This window comes from Triticum dicoccoides, chromosome 6A (genome assembly GCF_002162155.2).
Source record: "Triticum dicoccoides isolate Atlit2015 ecotype Zavitan chromosome 6A, WEW_v2.0, whole genome shotgun sequence".
In the NCBI taxonomy this organism is placed as follows: Eukaryota; Viridiplantae; Streptophyta; class Magnoliopsida; order Poales; family Poaceae; genus Triticum; species Triticum dicoccoides.
The window spans coordinates 577,006,816-577,029,632 of NC_041390.1; positions in this window are offsets into that span (position 1 = coordinate 577,006,816).

Consider the following 22,817-nt stretch of genomic DNA (forward strand, 5'->3'; position numbering starts at 1 on the left):
GCGGCTAGGTATTTAAACCTTAGGACACATAGTCCCAGACACCCAGTCCTGAACACGCAGCTCAGGACACCAAGTCCTCACCGTATTCTCCTTGAGCTAAGGTCACATAGTCCTCGCCCAATCACTCTGGTAAGTCTTCAAGGTAGACTTCCAAACCTTCACAGACTTTGTTCACCAGCAATCCACAATGTCTCTTGGATGCTCTGAACGCGACGCCTAACCGTCTGGGGATGCACAGTCCTCAAGTGTAATAAGTCTTCAGATCACACAGACAAGAAGACTTAAGTGATGCCCAATGTTCTCTGGCTCTGGGTGGTTAGGGCTTTATCCTCGCAAGGAATTCTCTCTCTCAAAGGCTTCGAGGTGGGTTGCTCTCACACGACAAAAGCCGTACTCTCAATCTGAGCAGCCAACCGTTTATGGTTGTAGGGGGTGGGCTATTTATAGCCACTTGGCAACCCAACCTGATTTGTCCGAAATGACCCTGGGTCACTAAGGAACTGACACGTGTCTCAACGGTCAGATTTCAAACTCTCATGGCAACTTTACTTGGGCTACAAGCAAAGCTGACTTGTCCGGCTTTGGACAAGATTCGCTCTCAATGTCTTCACTCGAAGACATAGGTTTTTGGTTTAGGCATCACTTCAGTCATTCTGACTGGTTCTCCTGGACGCCACTTAACAGTACGGTGGTTCCTATGACTCAACACAAAAGAAAAAGAACTACGAAAGATCTAAGTCTTCGAGCTCCATAGGCTTCATAACGTGTCTTCTTTTGTCATAGTCTTCAATGTGAATATCTTCATATACCACCTTTGACTTCAATGTCTTCATACATTTTTAGGGGTCATCTCTGGTAGTAAAACCGAATCAATGAGGGACTTCTACCTGTGTTATCCTGCAATTCTCACAAACACATTAGTCCCTCAACTAGGTTTGTCGTCAATACTCCAAAACCAACTAGGGGTGGCACTAGATGCACTTACAATCTCCCCCTTTTTGGCGATTGATGACAAACTAGTTGATGTTTTCAACGGGGAATATAGTCTGTGAAATTGTAAAGGATAAGGAATTGTCTTCATAAGTTGCAAGGGCTCCCCCTGAAGATGTGCATATAAGTTAATTTGCTTTTGGAATGCAAATGCACATGGCAGGTTGTGCTTGTGGAGATCCACTTCAGCTTATGATGACAATCCACTATGCATGTGAAAGTATATGAAGATAATGCATAATGGAAAATGGACGTCTGCAGAATGAGACAAGTGCGGAATTTATCGTCGCACATGCAGAATTTATCTTCGCAAAACAGGGTGGCAAACAAGTAGCAGACGACCATCTGGTTTAGGTGTTACAACTCATAAGAACCAAATGTAGCAAAAAAATGAGAGTTGTAAGCACGAAGCAAAATATAAGGCACCCGCCCATATGAACCCGCTTGAAGACTATCATTCTCATATGCTTCTCCCCCTTTTGTCAGTAATGACCGAAAAGGTTTGAAGACATAGAGCCTCTACTCGTTCCCATGAGGAGTAGATGAAGTAGCAGGGTTGTTGGCGTTGTTTGGCGGTGCAGAAGAGCTTGGAGGTGCTGAAGCAGGTGGCGGTGAGGTAGCATCGTCTTCTTCCTCAATGATTCTGGCAGTGACTGTGGCAGCAGAGGAAGAAAACTCAGAGTCTTCAAGAGATGGAGTCCCCAGCAGCACAGCTCTTCGAGGAGGTGTGGAGTCAAACTTGAATCTCTCAGTGAAGCCATCTTTTTGAAGATCAGCTTCAGAAAGCATCATCGTTAGCCCTTTCCATGTGCGGCGACAGGTTTCATGGGCAACGAAAGCGTTCTTGGTGGCAAGATTTCGGATGCGATTTACATCCACCAAGAGGCTTTTCATCTGTCTCTTCAACCAGTCATGATGCCTATCCTGCTTTTGATGAAGGGCCACAAGAAGCTCTCGGTCGTTGAGAACACGAGTGCGCTTCTTGGGTCTTGAAGCAGTGGCACTGTCAGTGGCTTCAGTTGATGCAGGGTGTGGTGCATGTGTAGTGCCAGCCAAAGGATACACCCTGGAGATGGCTTTAACATCTTCAACATTTTGAGTGAAGCTCTGGTGTTCTGCATTCTGAAGACTCAGAGGTTGCTTGCCAGGTTCAGGATAGATGGCTTCAGCAGAGGTATCCACATCAGGCAAGAAGATCCGATGGTTGCGGGCTGAGGGCTGATACGAGATGGCAGAGTGAAGTTTGATCAGCCTCATTACCCAAGGAGCATAGAACTTTAAACCAAACAGATCTGAGCCTGATGCAGCTAGTTGGCGTATGAAGAAATCCTGTGCGTTGAAGCATTTGCCATGAAGGATACAGAATATCAGAGTCTTCATTGCACCCTCGATCTTTGCATTTGGAGAGTGTCCTTTAATGGGCCAGAGAGTCCGCCGGATGATGTGATAGATGGTCCTGGGCAGGTACTCAAGGTCTTCAACGAAGAACTCTGTAGGATAAGGAGCATCGTGGGGCAATGGCTTCATCATGGAGAGCATCTGACTCATATTCGGTTCAGGTCTCTGAAATATGCTCTCAATAGCTTCAGTGTGTAGCCGACAGCCTTGCTCGAAGAATTCGCCTGGAGTGGGCAGGCCAGTGAGCTCAATGATATCAAATGCATTGGCTTCGTGATGAACGTTGCCGGTCATCCACTCCAGGACCCAAGTCTTCGGATCTCTGTTGTATCCTTTGATGTGCAGTGTGGCATAGAATTGTAGCAGGAGCTCTTCGTTCTAATGCTCTTCATCGGTAATGAACTGTAGCAGACCCACTTGTTTGAAGCAATCCAACGCTTCCTCTAGACAGGGCAGACCAGCAATAGCTTCAACATCAAGGCGCTTGTGCGAGAAAATGCGACCTTGGTTGTACAGTATGCAAGAGTAGTAGCTGCGCTGAGGATAGCTCCAGAACCTATCTGATGAAATCCTTTCCCTTGTATAGGGGTTCTTGGAGCTATTGAAGAAAGTATTATCTGCCCTGAAGCCATTGATGTTGAAGGAGCCAGGTGTTGATGCAGGACCTGGAAACCTTGGCAATCTGGGGATTGGCTTCTGGACCTGAGGCCTGTGCTCAACATGATAGTTGAATTGGGGACCTGCAGCAGACTCAGGAACAGAAGTTGTGGGTTCAGTGGCTTCGCTGTCGTCTGAAGCTTTTGCTGGGGAGGGCTCCACATTAGCTTCATTGTTGGTTGTGGCAACCTCAAGATTTTCATCCTCCGCTTGACTAGCTGGAGGGTCAGTCACAAGCACGTTCTCCTGGAGAACTGCTTCTTGGTGGAGCATAGGAGTGGGCTCTTGTGGTGCTTCTTCTGCGGCTGATGCAGCCGGAATATCTTCAGCAGAGACTTGAGGCCTTGGACCTTTGCGAAGCCTGCAGAACACAGACGGCGCCTGTGGGGTTTGAGTGGGCTGAGCCTCATAGTCTTCTTCCTCTTGAGGGCGATCTGCCCATGAAGCATCATGTGCAATTGGCGTCAGTGGACGACCAATGCTGATGAGTTCGCTGTGTTCTAATTGAGGAAGGGCTGCATCATCTTCTACATTGTCACGATGACCAATGTCTTCAGCAGCGATGGGATCAGCTGCTGGAATGTCTTCAGCTTTAGGAGCCTCTGTGGAAGCAGGCTCATGAACCGTCAGTTGACGTTCTGCGTCAGGGTGAACCATAGAAATAGGTTCAACTATCAAGGGCTCTGTGGGAGCAGCCCGAGATTTCTTGGTCTTTCTCTTTTTCTTGCTGGGGGCAGTAGGAGAGGCTTTAGAGCTTTTCCTCTTCCTTGCTTCAGCCTTAGCAGTTCTTGTCTTCTTGAGCTCTGAAGCTGTTAACCGGCTCTTTGGCTTCGAGCCAGTAGTTCCAGTTGGGAAGACAAGCGGAACTGCTTCCTGCCTTGGTGCCTCTGGTTCAGCTAGAATAGTCTTCTTCTTTTTCTTTGCGGCCATCTTGGGGTCGATGCCAGGACGCCCAAGTGCCTTGCGCTTCTCAGCCTCATTGTAGGCTTGCACACATCTGTCAGCCAGAGACTTCATCCGCTCACGTGAACCCTGAGCTTCTGCATGCTTCTTCAGAAAGTTTTCTTTTAGCTCATGCAACATGATCTTGAAGCTCTTCACTTCTTGCACGCTGAGCTTGGCCATATTCTTCTTGAACTGAGCCTTTTCATGATCAATTTTCTGCTTCAGTTCAACAATGCGCTGGGCAATGGCAAGTTCTGAAGCAATAGCACCTTGGAAGGCGACGCTTAGGCCAACTGGCAGCTGTAGATCTTCAAATCTGATGTCTGGTGTGGCAAACCACTCGTCAATGAAGTTGTGGATGATGGCGACATCAAAGAGAGGCAGATTGTTGACGATTTCTGCTTCTTCTTTGCTCTTGATGAGTTGCTCAAGAGCGTCATCTCCAAGATCTTCATCACTTGACAGATCAATGGCTTCACTGCGCAGGATGGCAGCAGCTGTGAGCTCTTTGCCAGTGTGAGACGGAGGCATCTTGTCCTTCTGGTGCCTTGAGATGCGTGATAAGTCTTCAGACTGCACACTGTCTTCAGGAGGTGCAGTCGCCAATGGCTTCGCCTTTGAGATTTTTGGTGAAGGGGCTGGCTTTGAAGCTTTTGGCTTCTTTAACTGCTTAGGCTTTGGCACTGCTGGCGCTTCATCAGACTTAGCGTCAGCTGCAGGCTCATTCCCTGCAGTCCCTTGAACCAAGATGTAGGTGATGAGGCCTTCAAGGTTGGCATACAGACCGATGACATTGGGTTCTGCTTCTCGTGTGCCATCTGCCCTTGGTGTTGAGAGACCAGGGTTGAAGTCTAACCCAAATTTCTTCTTGTTCTGCTTCGCTGAGTTTTGGGCAAACTGGAAGTTGCGCTTGAACAGATTGTCGTCACGACACCAGAGTAGTGATGACGGATGTGCATCATCAGGTTGTGGCCCACGAACCATGCATGGATAGAAGCTTTGGGCAATAGCTTCATCTCTGGACCTAGGTACAAGGTTCTTGTATAAGATGTCTCCCCACGGTCTTTTGATGGCACTTTTCTCAGCATACTCTTGGGTTGTGAAGCGGTATTTGAACCATTGTTCTGCCCAATAGCGTCGAATCCATTGGATTCGGGTTTTGCGCTGACCATAATTCTCTTCAGGATCTGTTTTATACATTTCTGCTAGTTCATCAGGCAGATCTTTGGATGTTCCTCCACGTCGCTGTCTGCCCCCCTTCCTTGCTGCTGTTTCTGAAGCCATAAACCTTAACTTGGAAGGCTTCAAGACGTTCAAAGGCTTCAAAGGCTTTCTTTTGCTGGACCAACAGGAACTGGCTTCAGGAGAATTTATGTGATGCTGTAGGAATTCTGCAAATGAATGCAGACTATGAGAACCAAAGGATTCTCCCACGGACATGTACATGTGATAGCATTAAGGTGCGAGGGAAGGGGAAGAGGTCATATGCATTCTCAGAAGATTTTGAAGATAAATCAGTTTAGAAGACATTGACCTCATCGTGCGAAGACATTCACTCATAGATAAGAAGTTGGTTCCAGATTTGTACGAATCCACAGATCAGTACAAGTGAGGAATCTAACTACTTTTTGAAGCACAAGTGAATATTCTAGGCATGTTATGAGATGCAGTTTGAGAGAGATCTAGTTTGTGTGAGCAGAAACTGCTTGTGGTAGAAAGTGACAGATCAATAGGATCAACGGTGCTGTAAAAAGGCAGTTTTATTTACCACACTAAGAACTGCTAGACGGAGCGAGAGATGAGGCCGAGCAGTTCACTCGTCCGTGCCCTAACTTGGCGACGGAGGAGACCTACGGCGACGGCGGAGAGGACGATGTCCGCGGTCGGCGTGAAGACAGCGTTGGAGAGGTTGCGGCAGCGAAGCACTTCGTCGCCGGCGTCGTCGAGAGCTAGCGGTGGCGCTAGGGTTCGTGCGAGGGTGGAAGAAGAGATAGTTACCGCTGTGAGTGTGTATTTATAGGCACAAGGGCGGCACTGTGCTATTACACAGGTGCCCCTAGCGATTCGCATCTGAGGAACACGTGGCCAGTTTGCGGAAGTTTGGGGTTTGTTCCACGTCCCACGCACGCCTGGATTGTCGGGTGGTCGTTCCTGCTTCTCCGGATTTTATGTGGAGGAATGAGCATTGAAAACAGACTTTATGGTTGTCTCTATATCTTCTGCTGACAAGGACGCAGTGAAGACATTCGACAGTTTCAATAGAATGCATATGACTTAGAGAGATAGAGTTTGAGATAGAAAGCATAGAGAAGTTGGGGTCCGATCACATTCACTTATATATATATATATATATATATATATATAATCAACATAGTGAAGATAATCATGAAAATATGTTGAGTTCGAAGCCAAACCAAATGTGAAGACATTGCAAGGTAACGCCATGAGTGAAACACTTCAAAATAGAACGTTTGGTGGTGGCGTTACCCACCATATAGGAAGTATTAGACCAAGACACGGCGCACAATTATCGTGGCGCTCCGAAGTCAAATTCCACATTAATGTATTCACACTTAGAATGTATGTCTTCATTGATTGAAGATATACTTTACTTTGTGTGTTGCACATCTAAGTCATCATATGTATAAGTGTTAGGATGTGTGCCTGATCACAGGACCTTTGAGGATTCCAGGATATTTAGCTCACACCGTAACTTGCAAAACCTCTTCTCATCCAAGGGCTTGGTGAAGATATCTGCCAATTGCTCTTCAGTGTTGACGTGTATGATATCAATGTCTTCCTTCACAACATGATCTCTGAGAAAGTGATGACGAATTTCAATGTGCTTTGTCTTCGAGTGCTGAACTGGGTTGTTGGCAATCTTGATGGCGCTTTCGTTGTCGCAGTAAAGTGGCACTTGCTTCAGATGAATGCCATAGTCCTTGAGTGTTTGCTTCATCCATAGAAGCTGAGCGCAGCAAGATCCAGCAGCAATGTATTCAGATTCAGCAGTGGAGAGAGATACACAGTTCTGCTTCTTTGAAGACCAACATACAAGTGATCGTCCCAGAAAGTGACATGTGCCTGATGTAGACTAGCGATCAACTTTGTCACCAGCATAACCAGCATCCGAGAATCCAACCGAATCAAACTCTGAGCCCTTTGGATACCATAATCCTAGAGTTGGGGTGTGAGCCAAATATCAAAGAATTCGCTTCACAGCTAAGTGATGCGACTCCTTTGGTGCCGCTTGAAATCGAGCACACATGCAAACACTAAGCATAATATCTGGCCTAGATGCACATAAATAAAGTAAAGAACCAATCATGGAGCGGTATACCTTTTGATCGAACTCTTTACCATTGTCGTCAGGACCCAGATGATGTTTGGCTGGCATTGGTGTTGTGAAGCCTTTGCAGTCTTGCATACCGAACTTCTTCAGGCAATCTTTGAGATACTTCTCTTGAGATATGAAGATGCCATTGCGTTGTTGTTGTATTTGAAGACCAAGGAAGAACTTCAGCTCCCCCATCATGGACATCTGATATTGCTCTTGCATCATATATCCAAACTCTTCACTGTACTTCTGACTGGTGTAGCCGAAGATAATGTCATCCACATATATTTGGCACACAAACAGTTCACCATCATATGTCTTCGTGAAAAGAGTGGGATCTAGGGAACCAGGTATGAAGCCTTTGCTCTTCAGGAAGTATTTGAGTGTGTCATACCAGGCCCTAGGGGCTTGTTTGAGGCCATACAGTGCCTTGTTGAGCTTGTATACCATGTCAGGATGTTTTGGATTTTCAAAGCCAGGCGGTTGTGCAACATACACTTCTTCTTCAATCTTGCCATTGAGAAAGGCACTCTTCACATCCATTTAATATAGAAGTATGTTATGATGATTTGCATAGGCCAGCAGTATGCGTATGGCTTCAAGCCTAGCCATAGGAGCAAATGTTTCATCGAAGTCAATGCCTTCCACTTGAGTATATCCTTGAGCAACGAGACGAGCTTTGTTTCTGACAACTTGACCATGCTCATCTTGCTTGTTGCGGTATATCCATTTGGTGCCTATTATGTTGTGCTTCCGTGGATCAGGACGCTTAACCAGTTCCCATACATTATTCAGCTCAAACTGTTGAAGCTCTTCTTGCATAGCTTGAATCCATTCAGGTTCCATGAAGGCTTCTTCAACTTTCTTGGGTTCTGCAATTGAGACGAATGCGAAGTGCCCACAGAAATTTGCCAGCTGAGTTGCCCTTGAACGAGTGAGTGGACTAGGTGCATTGATGCTGTCAATTATTCTGTCAATCTGCACTTCATTGGCAACACGAGGATGTACAGGGCGAAGACTTTGCTCTTGCTGATCTGTGTTGTTGTTGGGAGGAATGCCTTCAGGCTGAGCATTGTCTTCATGTTGATCAGGTGCTGAGATGATAAGTTCTTCTTCAGGATGAGCTTCAGAAGGTATAATCTCTCCAGTTCCCATTAGCTTGATTGATTCACTAGCTGGAATTTCATCTAGCACATTTGGTAGTTGCTCTCTTTGTGAACCATTTGTCTCATCGAACCACACATCCACTGTTTCAACCACTTTGTAATGAAAGAGATTGAAGACTCTGTAGGAGTGCGAATCCTTTCCATATCCAAGCATAAAACCCTCATGTGCTTTTGGTGCAAACTTTGAGGTGTGGTGTGGGTCCTTGATCCAGCACCTTGCGCCAAATACTCTGAAGTAACTGACATTTGGCTTCTTGCCAGTTAGGAGTTCATAAGATGTCTTGTTCAGAAGCTTGTGAAGATAAACACGATTGATTGTATGGCATGCAGTGTCAATGGCTTCAGTCCAGAACTTTCTTGGAGTCTTGTATTCATCTAGCATCGTTCTGGCCATCTCAATGAGTGTTCTGTTCTTGCGTTCGACGACGCCATTCTGTTGTGGCGTGTACGGAGCTGAGAATTCATGTGTGATGCCCAAGGTATCAAGATATGTATCAAGGCCAGTGTTCTTGAATTCAGTGTCATTGTCACTTCTGATGTGCTTTATCTTGGCGCCAAAATTGTTCATAGCACGATTGGCGAAGCATCTGAAGACATCCTGCACTTCAGTCTTGTAAAGGATTATGTGCACCCAAGTATATCTAGAGTAATCATCAACAATGACGAAGCCATAGAGGCAAGCAGTAGTAGTAAAAGTTGAGTAGTGAGTGGGACCAAAAAGATCCATGTGAAGCAGTTCGAAGGGTCGAGTAGTGGTCATGATTGTCTTCGAGGGATGTTTTGCCCTCGTCATCTTCCCTGCTTCACAGGCACCGCATAAGTGATCTTTCTTGAACTTGACGCCCTCGATGCCTATGACATGCTTCTCCTTCGCAAGGGTGTGGAGGTTCCTCATGCCAGCATGCCCAAGCCTCCGATGCCAAAGCCAGCATTCTGAAGCTTTTGCAAGAAGACATACTGCAAGTTGTGGCCCTGCTGAGAAATCTACCACATACAAATCATCTTTCTGATATCCTTCAAACACTAGAGACTTGTCAGATTCCATTAGTACAAGACAACGATATTTTCCAAATATTACGACCATGTTCAAATCGCAAAGCATTGAGACAGACATTAAGTTGAAATCAAGGGATTCAACAAGCATGACTTTATCCATGTGTTGATCCTTTGAGATTGCAACTCTACCTAGACCCAATACCTTACTTTTACCAGTGTCAGCAAATGTGATGTGGCTCTTATCGCATGGACGTAAGGTTGAGTCCATAAGAAGGCTTCTTTTGCCAGTCATGTGATTTGTACACCCACGATCAATAATCCATTCTGAAGACTTTGAAGACGCTGGTGTCGTACCCTACAGTGTAGTTAGGGGGATAGGCTTCACGAAGAGAATTGTGAAGCAAAAACATTAGATGAACCAGTGGGTTATGAAAACTTAGATCCAGATTAGGACTAATAGGGAGAGTGGCATGCGATTCAGGAACGAAGTACATAATGATGCCATTCGGGCATTTTATCTTGCGCCCTACAAGATTTTTAAGGTCCCCAGCAATAGCGTCAGAAGATTTTGTAGACCTTTCCCTGCAAAAGAGAGTTAAGCTTTCTTAACCACCCACATCTTCAAGGGTGGCTTAGAAGCAATAAGTCTAAGTGCAGCATCTGAGAATTTTGGTTTTGGAGCCCTAGCAAACAGTCTAGCAGGCGGACAATAGTACTCATAAGAATAGGCAGAATAATTTTTGGTCATATGAACATGACGGTTTGATGAACCGCTCTCATATTCATATGCCTGAGTATGGTTTCCCTGCAAAACATTTGTGTTAGTGTGACTCAGGTGAGTCCTTTGTCTGCATGAAGCCTTTGGACTGAGGTTTGTCTTCTTCATGTGAGGTGTCATGAAGACATTCACAGGAAGATTTTCCAGACACTTTTTCGGAACCCAGATCTTCTTCATAGGCGGTCCATTCCTACAGTTAGTACCAATGTACCTGGCAAACACTACACCATTCTAATTTTTAAATAGTACATAGTTTGCATCAAAGGATTCATCAATGATAATGGGGTTAGCACAGGTGAAGCCAGATAAATTGGATGGATCTGCTGAAGGTTCCTTTGCAGCAACCCACTTGGTTTTGGGGTACTGCTCAGGTTTCCAGTAAGATCCATCTGCATTTATTTTCCTTACGAACCCTATACCCTCTTTCCTAGGGTTTCTGTTCAAAATCTGCTTTTTCAGGACATCACATAGCGTCTGATGCCCTTTAAGGCTTTTGTACATCCCTGTTTCAAGCAGTGTCTTCAACCTAGCATTCTCATCAGCAATAGCAGTGGTATCCTCAGTAGAGGGGTTAGTTACCACATCAACAGTTGAAGATATTGCAACGGCAGTAGCAGTGGAACATTCAGCAACAGAAGTAGCATTATCATGCTCAATGCATTTAAGACATGGTGGTTCAAATCCTTTCTGAGCGGAACTGATCTGTTCGGCGCTAAGTGACTCGTTTTCCTTTTGAAGATCTTCATGAGCCGCTCTCAATTTCTCAAGTTCTTGCTTCCTTTGAAGATAATCATAGGAAAGCTTTTCATGAGTTGTTGAGAGAGTATCATGACGATCTTCAAGTTCCTGATACTTAACGTGAAGATTTTTTATGTCTTCAATTAAGGATTCAGATCGAGTCATTTCAGCACCCAACAGATCATCGCTTCTGTCTAACAGTTTTTGAATATGTTCCATGGCTTTCTATTGTTCAGTTGCAATTTTAGCAAGTGTTTTGTAACTGGGTTTTGAATCACAATCAGAGTCATCGTCACTAGATGTTTGATAGTGAGTAGTGCGTTTGTTTACCTTGGCACCGCGTGCCATGAAGCAGTAGGTAGGAGTGGAGTAGTCCTTGTCATTTGCATCGGTGTCGGTGATGAAGTCATTGTCTTCAGTGTTGAAGATGGACTTGGCGACGTATGCTGTAGCCAAACTTGCAATGCCAGAATCAGACTCCTCCTCAGACTCCACCTCTGCCTCCTCAGAAGCGGACTCCTCCTCTGAATCCATTTCCTTGCCAACAAACGCACGTGCCTTGCCAGATGAGCTCTTCTTGTGTGATGAAGACTTTGAGGAAGACTTGGAAGAAGACTTTGTGTATTTCTTCTTCTTCTTGTCGTCTGAGTCATATTCCTTGCTCTTCTTCTTCTTTCTGTTCTCATTGTCCCACTGTGGACACTCAGAGATGAAGTGTCCAGTTTTCTTGCACTTGTGGCATGTTTTCTTCTTGTAGTCATGAGCAGAAGCTTCATCATTCCTTGAGCTTGATCGTGAAGACTTTCTGAAGCCTTTCTTCTTGGTGGATTTTTGGAACTTCTTTACTAGCATTGCAAGTTCCCTTCCAATGTCTTCAGGATCATCAGAACTGCTGTCAGATTCTTCTTCAGATGAGGAAACAGCTTTTGCCTTCAAGGCACGAGTTCGCCCATAGTTTGGACCGTAGATATCTATTTTCTCAGAAAGCTGAAACTCATGTGTGTTGAGCCTCTCAAGTATGTCAGATGGATCGAGTGTCTTGAAATCACGACGTTCTTGAATCATCAGGGCTAGGATGTCAAACGAACTATCAAGTGATCTCAGCAGCGTCTTGACGACTTCATGTTTGGTGATCTCAGTAGCGCCGAGGGCTTGAAGCTCATTTGTGATGTCAGTGAGTCTGTCAAATGTGTGCTGGACATTCTCATTGTCATTTCGCTTGAAGCGGTTGAAGAGATTGCGAAGGACACTGATTCTTTGATCTCTCTGGGTTGAGATGCCTTCATTGACCTTGGAGAGCCAGTCCCAGACCAGCTTGGATGTCTTCAAAGCACTCACACGGCCATACTGTCCTTTGGTCAGATGACCACAGATGATGTTCTTGGCAGTAGAGTCCAGTTGAACGAATTTCTTGACATCAGCAGCAGTGACACCTTCTCCAGCCTTGGGAACGCCGTTCTCGACGACATACCATAAGTCGACGTCAATGGCTTCAAGACGCATACGCACCTTATTCTTCCAGTAGGGATATTCAGTTCCATCGAAGACGGGGCACGCAGCGGAGACTTTGATTATCCCTGCAGTCGACATAGCTAAAACTCCAGGTGGTTAAACCGAATCACACAGAACAAGGGAGCACCTTGCTCTGATACCAATTGAAAGTGCGTTATATCGACTAGAGGGGGGGTGAATAGGCGATTTTTATGAAAGTCTTCAAAACGTGGGAGTTATGAACACAAACAGTGAAGATATGCCTATTACTATGCAGCGGAAGTTAGACTACACTAGGAAAGCCATGGTCAAGTATCAACAGAGTGAAGCACAGTGACAAATAGCAGTAGTGTAATAAGGATCAGGTAGGAAGATACTATGAAGCCAAACAGATCATACACTCACGTTGTGAAGACAAAAGATAGAACAGACACGCAATGACTTCACAATGAGTGATCAGTAAGTAAAAGGAAGTGAAGATGAAACCAGTGACTCGTTGAAGACAATGATGTGTTGGACCAGTTCCAGTTGCTGTGACAACTATACGTCTGGTTGGAGCGGCTAGGTATTTAAACCTTAGGACACACAGTCCCGGACACCCAGTCCTGAACACGCAGCTCAGGACACCAAGTCCTCACCATATTCTTCTTGAGCTAAGGTCACATAGTCCTCGCCCAATCACTCTGGTAAGTCTTCAAGGTAGACTTCCAAACCTTCACAGACTTCGTTCACCGGCAATCCATAATGTCTCTTGGATGCTCTGAACGCGACGCCTAACCGTCTGGGGATGCACAGTCCTCAAGTGTAATAAGTCTTCAGATCACACAGACAAGAAGACTTAAGTGATGCCCAATGTTCTCTGGCTCTGGGTGGTTAGGGCTTTATCCTCGCAAGGAATTCTCTCTCTCAAAGGCTTTGAGGTGGGTTGCTCTCACACGACAAAAGCCGTACTCTCAATCTGAGCAGCCAACCGTTTATGGTTGTAGGGGGTGGGCTATTTATAGCCACTTGGCAACCCGACCTGATTTGTCTGAAATGACCCTGGGTCACTAAGGAACTGACACATGTCTCAACGGTCAGATTTCAAACTCTCATGGAAACTTTACTTGGGCTACAAGCAAAGCTGACTTGTCCGGCTTTGGACAAGATTCGCTCTCAATGTCTTCACTCGAAGACATAGGTTTTTGGTTTAGGCATCACTTCAGTCATTCTGACTGGTTCTCCTGGACCCCACTTAACAGTACGGTGGTTCCTATGACTCAACGCAAAAGAAAAAGAACTACGAAAGATCTAAGTCTTCGAGCTCCATAGGCTTCATAACGTGTCTTCTTTTGTCATAGTCTTCAATGTGAATATCTTCATATACCACCTTTGACTTCAATGTCTTCATACATTTTTAGGGGTCATCTGTGGTAGTAAAACCGAATTAATGAGGGACTTCTACCTGTGTTATCCTGCAATTCTCACAAACAAATTAGTCCCTCAACTAGGTTTGTCGTCAATACTCCAAAACCAACTAGGGGTGGCACTAGATGCACTTACAATAACCCACAGTTCCATAGGATCGAAATCTGACTCTCCTGTACACCCCCTGTTCCCAAGGTTGTTCCTCGCGCGTGGCCTCGTATGTAATTCACGGGCCACCTTCCTAGTGATCTATTTTTGTAACAGACGCAATACTTAATCTCGTTGCTCTAGACCCCTTTCGCACTTGGTTCAGACGTCGAACCATTGCCTATCCGTTTGAAACTTCTCATGGTACCTTCTTACTTTGCTCTTGATATCTTATTAAGTTTCAATTCGAGAGATACTTATGCTTCTTCCCCTGAGTTAACCGTCTGATGCTCAATCCTGTTAGAATCCGTCCTTATAGAGTTTCCCCTCTTAACCTTTCGTAAGTACGGTGAAGGTCCTGAAGAAAGGACGTCGACTTCATCACGATGACCTGAAGCAGACAACTGAAGACATCAACGTAATGGACCAACCTCTTCGAGAAGAGCAACCAAAGACGAGAAGATCCGTTAGACCTTCATAACCAGAACTTCCCCCCTTACACCCCTCTTAAATCTCGGGACGAGATTTCTTGTAGTGGAGGAGAATTGTGACGCCCGAATAATTAAGCTATAGTAAACCTCTGCTAAAGATGCCACATCACCTCTGTTACTGTCGCTAATCTCACGTTAGTTCAAAATGATTCGAATTCAAATTTGAATTTTTGTCAAACAACCAAAGTTTTCAAACATTAAAACAAAAATGTCCGGTGGGTTGCAACAATTCACTAACTAATTTTAATGAATAATCTAATATTATTTGGAATATTAAATTACCCCTAACCTATTTAGAACAGTACCTAAAACAGTCGATTTTAATCCACTGGGTATTTAAGTAAAAATCAAATGAAATCATCTTGCCTCCAAACTTTTTGTGGCACTACTAAATAATGCTAGTATTTGTTTCGACAAGTTGCAAATTTTACAAAAGTCTTTGGTGGGCAAACAAATAGAGAACCGTAGCTAAATAAATTACAGAGAAGACTAAAAAGAAAGGCTCTCACTGTGCCCTTAGGCCTGCTAAGCTACAGTGTGGCCCAGCACACTTGGAGTCTCTTCTCTCCTCTGTTCACAGAACAGAGGCGTGGAGGCCATCCGCGGCCTCCCCCTCGCTTTCAAGTGCTCCTCCAGCCCTCAACTCCCCCTCGGCCAAACCCTAGCCTCCCCACTCTTACCCCTCGCATTGTTTCCCTCGATCCCGAGCGCACCCGCAACGCCATCACCATGGCCATCGTCGATCCCGCGGCCATCAAACTCCTCAGCGCCTAGGAGCGTGTCCTGCTGCTTCTTCTACGGCGACTACTTCGCCTACGAGGAGTAGAGCGACCGGATCCGCCCGAGCGCGGGCAAATCGGCCATCTTCTTCATCTACTGTCACCGCCCCTCGTCGCCAAATCAGCATCACCCCTGCGCTCCTGCTCCTAAGCTAACACAGAGCCACCGTGTGCTCCTACGTAAGTGTCCGGTCCTTTCCTCTCTAGCCGTGCCTCGATCTTGTGCCCGTAGATAGCCTAGCAACTCACCGCGCCATGGCCGAGCTTCTGTCGCCGTCGTGTAGCTTGCCGCCATCGTTACAGTGCCTCATCTGACCGGACAAGCACACTGATGTGCTCAGTGCATCGCCTAGACATCGTCCGTGTCCGATGGTTGACGGATTTCCCCGCACAGCCCCGCTCGCCTCCTCCTGCTACTGCTTCTGCTGAAGCATGCCACGGCTGCAGCTTGCTGCTGCCTACTGCCGATTCACCACGAACCGCGCCCCGCGCACTCCGGCGCCCCGCTCGCTCCCTGCACGTCGCTCGGGGCCGAGCCCCGCCGCTGCCGCCATGCTTCACCCACGCCCCTGCTCCCCGCGCCCCGCTCGCTGGTCCCGCAGTCGCCGTCTGACTCGTCGCGCCCGCTTCGGCTGTCCCTTACGCCCTGCTCTCCCCTGTCGCGGCCGCCCGGAACTTGCTCCGCTCCGCCGCCGTCGCCTGCAGCTCACCTCCCGCTCGCCACCCACAGCGCTGCTGCCGCCGCTAGCCTCGCCCCTGCCACCCCCCATCCTCTCGCGACCGCGTCCGCCGCCACTACCGGCGGCCCCGGCGAGCCACCCCGCGCGCGCCCTAACCCCCATCCGCTCCCTGGCCGTGCGCCGGTGTGCGCCACGCCACTTCCTGGCTCCTGCCGCTGGCTCTCTGGCAAGGGCTGCCGTGCTCGCTCGCGTGCGTGCCAGGTCGGCTGGGCTCTGCCCAGTAAGGCCGGCCCCTATTTGGACTTAGATTAGGATTAGTTAGTTTCTAATTAGCTTAATGGCAAATGACATGTGGGACCACTGCTAAATTAAAATAGATAATTAGAACCTGTTAAAAAATTTAGTGTATGACAAAGGGTGGACCGTTGACTAGTCAAACGTGGACCAGTCAACTGCTGACTGGACAGTTGACTGGCCCCACCTGCAACCTCATTTACACTTTGGCTGGGTACACTTTTGGGTATCCTTATCCATTTAGCTATTTACTCGAATTATTAAACAAATCCAAGAAATCTCAGAATATAATTAAAACTTTTAAAATTCATAAAAATTAATCCATAACTCGGATGAAAAAGTGTTATACATGAAAGTTGCTCAGAACGATGAGACGAATCCGAATGCGCGATCCGTTCGTCTGCCACATGCCCCTAACTACCTGAACATGCAACTTTTTCCCTTCGTTTCATCTGCCGAAAATGCTAAACCTGGGGAAACATTCCCGGATGTTATCCCCCTTCGCCGGTAATGTGTAGCACCGCGTTAGAACACGTCTAACTCTGCCTGTTGTCCTGTTATGCTCTTGCTTGCTATGTATTTACTGTTTCTCCCCCCTCTTCTCTCCGGTAGACCCCGAGACTGCCGCTGATGCCGCTGTGTTCAACTACGTCGACGACGACCCCTCCTTCTTGTCTGAGCAACCAGGCAAGCCCCCCCCCCCTTGATCACCAGATATCGCCTATTCTCTTCTATGCTGCTTGCATTAGAGTAGTGTAGCATGTTACTGCTTTCCGTTAATCCTATCCTGATGCATAGCCTGTCTTTGCTACTACTATTGTTACCTTTACCTACAGTCCTATCTGCTTAGTATAGGATGCTAGTATTCCATCTGTGGCCCTACATTCTTGTCCGTCTGCCATGCTATACTATCGGGTCGTGATCACTCGGGAGGTGATCACGGGTATATACTATATACTTTATACATGATACATGTGGTGACCAACGACGAATCGGCTCGTAGGAGTACCCGCGAGTGGATCTTTGTGGCAGAGCGACAGGGCAGGTTGAGACCACCTAGGAGAGAGGTGGGCCTGGCCCTGTTCGGCGTTCGCGGATACTTAACACGCTTAACGAGATCTTGGTATTTGATCTGAGTCTGGCTACTGGCCTATACGCACTAACCAACTACGTGGGAAAGATATGGGCACTCGACGTCGTGGTATCAGCCGAAGCACTTCGTGACGTCAGTGACTGAGCGGCGCACGCCAGATTGGACCGCGTAACGTGACTTCCGTTGTACTGGAGGTTGCTAGGTCTGCTTCCGGCCGCCCTCGCAACATGCAGGTGTTCAATGGGCGATGGGCCCAGACCCCTGCGCCATAGGATTTAGACCGGTGTGCCGACCTCTCTGTTGTGCCTAGGTGGGGCTGCGACGTGTTGATCTTCCGAGGCCGGGTATGACCTAGGAAAGTGTGTCCGTCCAAATGGGATCAAGCATGTTGGGTTATGTGGTGCACCCCTGCAGGGAAGTTAATCTATTCGAATAGTCGTGATCTCCGGTAACAGGACGACTTGGAGTTGTACCTTGACATTATGACAACTAGAACCGGATACTTAATAAAGCACACCCTTCCAAGTGCCAGATACAACTCGGTGATCGCTCTCTAACAGGGCAACGAGGAGGGGATCGTCGAGTAGGATTATGCTATGCAATGCTACTTGGAGGACTTCAGACTACTCTCTTCTACATGCTGCAAGACAAAGGCTGCCAGAAGCATAGTCTTCGACAGGATTAGTTATCCCCCTCTTATTCTTGCATTCTGCAGTTCAGTCCACTGATATGGCCCTTTACACATATACCCATGCATATGTAGTGTAGCTCCTTGCTTGCGAGTACTTTAGATGAGTACTCACGGTTGCTTTCTCACCCCTTTTTCCCCCTTTCCTTTCTTTCTGGTTGTCGCAACCAGCTGCTGGAGTCCAAAAGCCAGACGCCACCGCCGATGACGACTCCTACTACACTGGAGATGCCTACTACTACGTGCAGCCCGCAGACGATGACCAGGAGTTGTTAGGAGGTTCTCAGGCAGGAGGCCTGCGCCTCGTTCGATCTGTATCCCAGTTTGTGCTAGCCATCTTATGGCAACTTGTTTAACTTATGTCTGTACTCAGATATTGTTGCTTCCGCTGACTCGTCTATGATCGAGCACTTGTATTCGAGCCCTCGAGGCCCCTGGCTTGTATTATGATGCTTGTATGACTTATTTATGTTTTAAAGTTGTGTTGTGATATCTTTCGTGAGTCCCTGATCTTGATCGTACACATTTGTGTGCATGATTAGTGTACGATTGAATCGGGGGCGTCACACTTATACCTTAAAATTTAGTGAGGGATCATCTTACAATGCTACCGCCGTACTAAGCAAAATAAGATGCATAAAAGATAAACATCACATGCAATCAAAATATGTGACATGATATGGTCATCATCATCTTGTGCCTTTGACCTCCATCTCCAAAGCACCGTCATGATCTCCATTGTCACCGGCTTGACACCTTGATCTCCATCGTAGCGTCATTGTCGTCTCGCCAACTATTGCTTCTACGACTATCGCTAACACATAGTGATAAAGTAAAGCAATTACATGGCGATTGCATTTCATACAATAAAGCGACAACCATAAGGCTCCTGCTAGTTGCCGATAACTTCTACAAAACATGATCATCTCATACAATAACGTATATCACATCATGTCTTGACCATCACATCACGACATGCCCTGCAAAAACAAATTAGACGACCTCTACTTTATTGTTGCAAGTTTTATGTGGCTGCTACGGGCTTCTAGTAAGAACCGTTCTTACCTACGCATCAAAACCACAACGATTTTTCATCAAGTGCGATGTTTTAACCTTCAACAAGGACCGGCCGTAGTCAAATTCGATTCAACTAAAGTTGGAGAAACAGACACCCGCCAGCCACCTTTATGCAAAACAAGTTGCATGTATGTCGGTGGAACCGGTCTCATGAACGTGGTCATGTAAGGTTGGTCTAGGCCGTTTCATCCAACAATACCGCCGAATCAAAATAAGATATTGGTGGTAAGCAGTATGACGATCACCGCCCACAACACTTTGTGTTCTACTCGTGCATATCGTCTGTGCATAGACCTGGCTCAGATGCCACTATTGGGGAACGTAGCATGCAATTTCAAAAAAAATTCTACACACACGCAATGATCTATCCATGGAGATGCATAGCAATGAGGGGAGAGTGTGTCTACGTATCCTTGTAGATCATAAGCAGAAGCGTTTCACAACGTGGTTGATGTAGTTGAACTTTCTTCGTGATCCACCGATCGAGTACCGAACGTACGACACCTCCAAGTTCTGCACACATTCAGCTTGGTGACGTCCCTCGCCTTCTTGATCCAGCAAGTTGTCGAGGAGGTAGATCAGTTTCGTCAGCACGATGGCATGGTGACGGTGGTGAAGTGATCCTCGCAGGGCTTCGCCTAAACACCGCAAAAAAATGACCGAGGGTGTAAACTATGGAGGGGGGCCGCACACGGCTAACAATCGTTGTTGTGTGTTCTAGCGGTGCCCCCCCTCATATATATAGGTTGGAGGGGAGGAGAGGCAGCCAAGGTGGCGCCCCAAGTAGGAGGTATCCTACTTGGGCGCCTCCAAATTCGGCCTCCCGCTTCCATATTCATCCGGAAGGGGAAGGAAGGAGGAGGGGGGAGGGAAGGAAGGGGGAGGCCAAATTGCTCCCCTTCCTTTCTCTCTTCCCCTCTTTCCTTCCCCCCTTATTTCGGCCTACATGGGGTGCACCAGCCCCCTAGGGGCTGGTCTGTCCCCTTCTTGGCCCATTAGGCCCATGTAGTTGCCGGGGGGATGCCCGGAACCCCTTCCGGTGACCCGATATGTACCCGGTACCCCCGGAACACTTCCGGTGTCCAAATATCACTGTCCTATATATAAATCTTTACCTTCCGACCATTTCAAGACTCCTCTTCATGTCCGTGATCTCATCCGGGACTTCGAACAACATTCGGTCACCAAATCACATAACTCATACAATACAAAATTGTTATCGAACGTTAAGTGTGCGGACCCTACGGGTTCGAGAACTATGTAGACATGACCAAGACACCTCTCCGGTCAATAACCAATAGCGGAACCTGGTTGCTCATATTGGTTCCCACATATTCTACGAAGATCTTTATCAGTCGTACCGTAATGACAACATACGTTATTCCCTTTGTCATTGGTACGTTAATTGCCCGAGATTCAATCGTCGGTATCTTCATACCTAATTCAATATCGTTATCGGAAAGTCTCTTTACTCGTTCTGTAATACATCATCTCGTGACTAACTCATTAGTCACTTTGCTTGCAAGGCTTCTTATGATGTGTATTACCGAGACGGCCCAGAGATACCTCTTCGATACTCGGAGTGACAAATCCTAATATAGATCTATGCCAACCCAACAAACACCTTCGGAGATACCTGTAGAGCATATTTATAATCACCCATTTACGTTGTGAAGTTTGATAGCACACAAGGTATTCCTCCGGTATCCGGGAGTTGCATAATCTCATAGTCGAAGGTATATGTATTTGACATGACGAAAGCAATAGCAATAAAATTGAACGATCAATATGCTAAGCTAACAGATGGGTCTTCTCCATCACATCATTCTCCTAATGATGTGATCCCGTTAATCAAATGACAACACATGTCTATGGTTAGGAAACTTAACCATCTTTGATTAACGAGCTAGTCTAGTAGAGGCTTACTAGGGACGCAGTGTTTTGTCTATGTATCCACACATGTATCAAGTTTTCGGTTAATACAATTCTAGCATGAATAATAAACATTTATCATGATATAAGGAAATATAAATAACAACTTTATTATTGCCTCTAGGGCATATTTCCTTCAGCAGCTGCAAGGAGAGCCGACCCCGTGTGCACGGCCATTCTAGGCCTCGTGTGTATGACCTGTCCAGAGAGTTTCTGGACACCCCGTGCGCACGGGCCCAAAATACTCCGTGTGCTCGGGCCCTCTCACTGTAGCTGTTGATAGCCCATGCGCACGGGCGTGTATCGTGGACACGGGGGCCCCGTGCGCACAGGCCCCACTTACCCCGTGCGCCCGGGCCCATCAGGAAGCTGTCCGAAAGCCACTTGTTTGGGCCTCCACTTTGTCCCCCTCCTCCGGCTACCTATATATTTCATACCTAGGTCATTTGTTAGGGTTAGCAAAGCACATGATATGATATTGAGAGCTTTGCTCCTATCTACCTACTCCATGGAGATCAAGACCTCATAGGAGAAGATCCCTAGTGGATTCAAGACCCCACCTAGGGAAGGATCTCTTGAGATCTCAAGACCTCATATCCCTTTGGCATTTGAGATGGACTTTATCATGTACCCATGCTCCTCTTGTTGTTTATGTACCTTTGTGGATCTTGTGTGGATTTGAGTCTAGTGGATGTGTAAGTGAGCTTGTTCTTGTGTGTTTCCTTGGTGTTCTTCGTGTTCTTCATGGGATTCCCCCTCCAATTCGTGAAAGATCTCCACTTAGGGTTCCACCCTACAACATCTTGGATCAGAGCTTAGGTTCTCACAAATTTGGAGTCTCCCCCCTTTGTTTTCTAGCCCAATTTTGTTTGATTTTGTCCCAATTGGAAAATCCCCACAAAAATAGGTCCAAAATTTTTATTGCAATTTGTTGGTTCTTGTGAGATTTTGTTGTGTTTGATCCACGATTTTGATGTTTGGCAAGTAGATCTTGTCTTTCCCCACCTCCACACCACGAATCCCACCACCAATTTTTGTTTTCCACCTCAAAAGTGAGCCACGAAATCGTGAAATTTCCGCCCACCCCGTGCCCACGGGCCCCAGACCCCGTGTGCACGCCCCCCTGAAAAATCTCTGGACACCCCGTGCCCAAGGACCTATACCGTACGCACGGCCCTCCAAGTTCAGCCGACAGCCCTTCGCTGTTTCAGCCATATCTTCCACATCCGGAGTCCGATTTTGACGTTCTTTAGCTCGTTGATTAGCTATTGACACCCCCATCCATCTAGATAGGTTCCAACATCATTTGAATCCATCAAAATGTTGACAATTTGGCATCTTTGCCTAGGCCCTCCATCATATCATCCGCAAAATTTTGTCAATTTGGCATCTTTTCGCAACCTAACCCATTTTGCTCCGCCAGCGCCGCCCAAATCAGCCCAGGGCCGCGACGGGAGTCAACAGCACACAGCCCACCGCGCCGGGCCACGCGTCCATGACTCTGCCGCCAGACGTCTGCCACCACGCCGACACGCCCTGCGCTTGTGCACCGCGGCCCGTGTCGGACGACTTCGAATGGGAGTGAGAAACCCCGCCGCCACCGCCGCCGCTGACCGGGCTTTGCCCGACGGCACGCACCGGCGGCTGCAAGAGGAGAGAGGCTGGCCCGGCGGCGGCGCTAGGGTTAACCCCCCAGGTCGCTCGCGGGAGCGACGCGGGAGGGGAGGGCGATG